We start from the raw sequence: 6,089 nt of genomic DNA on the forward strand, positions 1-6,089 counted from the left end.
CCCCCCCCCGCCCCCCCCCCCCCCCGCCGGCACGCCGATCCCGGCGGCTCCCCGGCTCCGGGCCCCCGTCGGGACCCAGCGTCCCCCCGGAGCGGCGCCCGGCACCGCGGCGGGAGCGGCCCCGGGGCCGCCGTCTCGTTCCCCCCCGCCAAACTTTCCGCACGTACCTGCCGGGGGCCTCGCTGCGGCCGGGGGCCGACGCTGCCCATGGCCGGGGCCCGGGCTGGCACCGGCACCGCCTGCCGCCGTCCCGGGACCGGCCCCGCGATCCCGGGCTGGCACCGGCACCGGCTGCGCACCGAGCGCTCGGCGCTGCCCCGCCCCGGTCAGCCCCGGTGCCCGTCAAGGCTGTCGTGGAGGAGGAACAGGCAGAGAAAATTCACCGGAAAAATTATTGACACGCACAACACCTTTTCCCACACCTCGCACCCCCCAAAAAAACAAAGAGGGGGTGGTGGCCCCGCGAGCTCCCAGGGATGTGGAATGGCGCGGGGATGGACGGACAGGCAGCCAGCCTGATTGCTGGCCCTGGCATTCTCCTCCTCAAAGGGTGAACCTGGTCACAACTAATTTACCCAAAAACTAATTTTCCCTGCCAAAAAAGGTGTGATGGATCCGTGAGCACAGAGGTGTGCTGGATGGTGTGGGGATGGACGGACAGATGGATGGACCCACTCCTGCTGCCCTCTTCTCAAAATGTGTGTCAAAAGCACCAAAACAGCTTTCCTGGAACTGGAATAGCATCACCAGCCTGGATCAGGCTCTGCAGGAGACTCTCCCTGACACCTGGGACCACAACACCAGCCTGGGCCAGTTCTTTCCCCAAGGCAGCTCCAGGCTTGTCCAGAAAACCTCTCCCGGTGCCTCCAGGGCAGAGCTTGCTTGACTCCTCTTGCAGCAGGCAGCAAGAGGCTTTAAAACACCAACAAACAGCGAGGGCAGAGGTTGAATTTTCACAGTTTTTGCCCGGAATTAGACCTGCAACCTCAGCACAGCCGAGATGAGAGGCTGGAGTTCCGCGCACTCATTTTCGTTGCTTTGGTCAAACCTACTTGCAATCGATGAAAGCCTTTGCTTTCTGAAGACAGCTCACTGCTTACTCCTGGACCTTCCACGCCCCCACTCAGCTGGAAGAGCGGAATCATTTCCAAGCCGAGTTCCAGGCGAGCAGCAGCTCTTCAGACAACTCACACATGGGCAGTTTGCAAATCTCCCAGCCATTTCCTTTCCATGGGATCCCCAAGCCTCTGTGCACGGCCTCTCCCTTCCCCAGCATGCAGCCCCTGGAAGGGGCACTGCTGCGAGCCCCTGCCCAGTGCCACGCTGGGACCACTGGCACCAGGCAGATGGCAAGGCACGGGCCCTGGGGTGACCCACCCGCTCCTGGGGGACCCACAACCCCAGAGGGCACCCAGGGGAGAAGAAGCACCCCCGCCCCTGACAAGATTGGGTTACTTTGCTATTTTGTCCTAGGAAACTGAGTTCATTTCCCCCTTTATAGAGTCAAAATTGCCAAACGTAAAATTCCAATTAGTTAGACTTGGTTACTCAAAAGAAAAAGGAAAAGCTCTACAAGATTAAACCAAACCCCAGTAATAAGATATTAAGGAAATACAAGCATCTCATTCTTCAGATCAGAGGGTTTTAATAATAATGACAAAAATCAATATGAAACTAAATTAAATCCGCTGTTTATATTCATCAGGTAATTTGATCGAGAGCCTGCCAATGCAGGTCTCTAGTGCTGTGATAAGTAAATACAAACATGCTACTTTCAGATCACAAAGTTTTAGTGGAACGATCAAGAGCAAATTAAATCAGAGCTATTTTCCACACCAGCCAAATTCCAATTAAATTAGGCCAGATTATTTAATAAGGAAGTCTACAAAACTCTAGCTCTTTATTGATGTAATGATACAGAAATATAAACTTGTTGCTTTCCAGATCACAGCATTTAAATGCAGGGGAGGAATTAAGACTTCAGTAAAACTGCTTTAATTTAAATTCAGCTGGAAGTGAACACGGAAATTCCTTCTCATCATCATCCTGACTTCTCATTGAGTGTCCAGCAGCAGCTTTCAGCCTTGCTCTCTTCCCTGGCTGTGACTCCTCAAGGAGCCCAGTACGTTACTGGATGAGGGGACACAAGTTTCCAGCATCCATAACAAGCCAAGTTTGGAAAGGAAAGGAACAGCCCAGGAAAACCCTAGAACATTTCCTGATGTACCCTTAGTGATAAATCCTGCTCCCATGTAAGGAATCTGTCACGTGCCTGGAATCCTTCTGTACCTTCCAGGTGAGCAACCAGCTTTTTTTTTTGTTTTTGTTTTTTGTTTTTGTTTTTTTCTTCCTTTTTCAGGAAGAAAACTCATGGATTGGGGCTTGGGGCACAAGAAGGGTTAGGGACAATGGTTATGCAAAGGCAGGTGGACATGTCAGAGGAATTCAAATGCTTAGGGCAATCAACTTACCTGCAGCTGCTAATAGGCAGAAGGGTACAAATTATTTTATTAAAACTGGAAAAAGCAGAACTTCTGACATTTTATTCCTGGGAAAGATTTCAGTGGATCACTGAATTAAGATTCAAGTTTATTTATTCCCTTCATCTGATGAGCCCCCAGTGCCTCCAGGCTCTCAGCACGGAGTACCTGCCTCCGAGGATTTTGTTCCCTTTTCAAAAGGTTTTGCTGACAACAGGGGATTTCAGTGCAGATTCCCAGCCTGTCAAAACAGCCATCCAGGGAAAGGATCTCTCCCTGGGCACTGCTGCAAAAGCAGGGACAATTCCTGCTCCCTGCATCCTCTGGAATGTGGGTCTGAGCTTCCAAATTGAAAAGTAAATTCCCCAAAGGCTCCATAAATTCCAGTGAGTGTTAGTGCTATACATTTATTATTCTTCTTTTGTATTTCTACTGTCAGGTAATATTAAATGAGACCAGGAGGCTCCTGAAGACTTTGAGAGAAGAATTGTGAATGAAGATCCTGTGGGAGATATGAAAATTGTATGGAAGATTTTAAAGCTGCAGAGGGGGAAAAGCCAAGTGACCCAAGGAGGTTAATGTGCCCCCTTCCCCCCTCCCCTTTGCAGGAGGGAAAGGGTAAAACCCTCTGAGGATCTGCACCAAATCCAGGTCATCTGCTCTGCAAAACACTGATGTACTCACCTGCAGAGAGGTCACAGACATACCCAGAGCAGCAACACTCCAAAGGCTTCTCTGCACTCCAGCAGAAACAGACAGGGAATAAAGATGTGTGGATGCAATCAAATTATCCCTTCAAAGAAACAACAATAAATGCTGAACTTCCCAATTACAGGGGACATACAAACCTTGGAAGCCATTAAGAACCACTTCTTCTGTTGATGAATTATCCAGAGTGCACAAGCTATTTGCTGAGCTTCACTGTACTATGCTAATTATAAATTAATATATTACTCATTACACAGTCAGGCTCTCTAGTCAACTAATGCAGTGCTGCAAAGAGCCTGTTTTAAAACATTCTCTGGTACTTTTATGATCTGGATGTTTAATTTACTTCTGTTCTGGCTTAAATGCAACCAACATGTCATTCTTCCACCAGGAAATATCCCTGGCTCCATCCTACCTCCTCTGGGGCTCACCAACATAGATGAAAGATGAAACTTAGAAAGGCTTTTTCAATGCTAAGCACTTGCATGAGAAATTAACTAAAATAGCATCATTTAAGACTAATTCCTGTGTTACTGATTTTTAAATCACTGTTTATCATGGCAGCGTGCTGGAGTGCTTCACCTGAAGCTGTGTCCAGGGAAGGTGAGTGCCTGACACCCCCATGCTCAGGGGTAACTCTGGGTGAGATGGGGAGCCAGGGAAAGCACGAGCATCCAGGCAGGACTCCCAGAGGGATGGGAAGACGAAGGGCAGAGCTGCTGGCACCTGAAATATCTGCTTATTGGCATTATTCTGACTCAGTCTACAACATCTGCATCCCCAGGCCTTGTGCCAGGCAACCTTGTGAAGAGGAACATCAGCCTCGCAGATAAGGAGAAAACTTTACATGGGCCTGTCTGGCAGGATGAATAGGGGGAAATGGAGCCCTCTTTCTTGGAAAACAGTCTTTGACATGGCATTGTTTCAGGGAGCATTCCTGCAGGAACGTGTTTATTTGTCAGACCGTTCTTTCCACGCTGTGCTCAACATCACGGAAACAACAAATATCGAGCAGGTCACAGAAGTCAGTCTGGAAACTGCCAATTGCTTCTTTCCAAGGAAAGCATCCTGGTGACTCAGCAGGACAGGGGAGACTGGCAGTGCCACAGCGGGGAGACACATTTGCTGGAGAATCCAGTGATTTTCAGCCTTTATAACACGGTGACATTGCACTCAGAATATCTAAGAGCACGCCAGAGTGACCAGCAGCTGGACAGGGGTGCTGTGGGGGGAAGGCATCAGGAGCTGAGGAGAGGAGCCATGAATGCTGGAGAGGAACTAGAGGGGTGGTGGCCTCAGGCTGGAAGGGTTGGTTTGGAAGGGACCTTAAAGATCAGTATTTCCAACCCCCCAGAAGGGACCTTAAAGATAACCTAGTACCAACCCCTGCCATGGGGAGGGATGCCGCCCACTAAACCAGGTCCTGAAGGGTACTGAAAGAGCTTTAAAGCATACTGGAGACCTTAAATCTTGGGATTAGAATTGGGAATACCACTGAGTCACTTTTGTACCGCGATACTAATAACCTGGTACAGTTTGAAATCTCTGGCTGAAGATGACTAAAGCCTGGAGGGCTTCTCAGAGTTGCTTCTGCTTGTAAGTTACAATGCAAAATCCCCGTGCTGACTGGAATCAGCGGTTCCTCTGTGAAACTGAGGCACTGGGGCACACGGATTTTAAGAAACAGCCTCAAATTTCCTTTACAGTAGGCAAGTATTGTGTTTTTTCATCAGTCTTTTTGCTGTCACAGGAGCCCAGAGGCAGGGAGGTGCTAAGGTCAGGCTGCGCAAGCGATGGTGTTTACGCTGGCCACTCTTCCCCGCCCAGCCAGGGAGGATGTGTTGTTCTGCTCCGGCTAAATCCGCATCCTGCTCACGCTGGAGCGCAGCATCCTGGGTGAAAGGGAGGGAGAGGTTCGGCGCTCAGCCCTCTCACGGCGTGTCTGTCCCTGCTCCTCCGCAGGCTGCGGGTCACGAACAGCCCGGACCGGCCACGCGTGGGCTGATGAGCGCGGCAGGGGTGGCAAAGCGCCCGGCGCTGCACGGGGATGCCGTCCCGGAGTGGGCGGCTCTGCTGGAATCTTGGGACGATCCAGTCAGGAAACTCACCTGTCGGCAAAACGCGTGGACAGGGCCAGCCTGTCCCCCCGCAGCCCCACCTCCGGCCCGGAAAAGACTTTCCCAGAGCGTTTTCTGCGCCGGGATGGCTCGTGTGCGCGGCGCTCCCGGCTGGGTGCCGGGTCCCTCGCTGGGAGAGCTCGACCTCCACCTCCACCCGGCTGCGGGATAACGGCGGGGGGGTCATTGCCCGGGAGGGCTCGTTCTCCACCCGGCTGGGGTGGGTTCATTCCCCGGGAGGGCTCGTTCTCCACCCGGCTGGGGTGGGTTCATTCCCCGGGAGGGCTCGTTCTCCACCCGGCTGGGGTGGGTTCATTCCCCGGGAGGGCTCGTTCTCCACCCGGCTGGGGTGGGTTCATTCCCCGGGAGGGCTCGTTCTCCACCCGGCTGGGGTGGGTTCATTACCCGGGAGGGCTCGTTCCCCGCCGGCTGGGGGGGTTCATTGCCCGGGAGGCCTCGTTCCCCGCCTGCTGGGGGAGTTCATTGCCCGGGAGGGCTCGTTCCCCGCCTGCTGGGGGAGTTCATTGCCCGGGAGGGCTCGTTCCCCGCCTGCTGAGGGGTTCATTGCCCGGGAGGGCTCGTTCTCCACCCGGCTGGAGGGGCTCATTGCCCGGGAGGGCTCGTTCTCCGCCGGCGGCGGGAGATGCGCGTACGCGCTGCGGCGCTGAGCTGCTCCCCCCCCGTACCGCGGCGGGGGGGAGGCGGGGCGGGGCGGCGGGCTCGGCTCCGCCCGGCTCGGCTCGGCTCGGTTTGGCTCGGCTCGGCCCGGCGCGGGATGCTGCTG

General features: G+C 53.5%; 1 protein-coding gene across 1 annotated transcript in view; it reads right to left on the minus strand.

Moving 5' to 3' along the window:
• TAFA3 (TAFA chemokine like family member 3) overlaps positions 1 to 208 on the minus strand; it is a 14,689-nt gene extending 14,481 nt beyond the window's left edge. Inside the window, exon 1 of the mRNA XM_041427131.1 lies at positions 168 to 208. The gene's annotated coding sequence lies outside the window, so the exon portion shown is untranslated. The remainder of the gene's footprint in view (positions 1 to 167) is intronic.
• Between the last annotated feature and the right edge of the window lie 5,881 nt (positions 209 to 6,089).

This window comes from Onychostruthus taczanowskii, unplaced genomic scaffold (genome assembly GCF_017590055.1).
Source record: "Onychostruthus taczanowskii isolate IOZ18803 unplaced genomic scaffold, ASM1759005v1 scaffold97, whole genome shotgun sequence".
NCBI lineage: Eukaryota > Metazoa > Chordata > Aves > Passeriformes > Passeridae > Onychostruthus > Onychostruthus taczanowskii.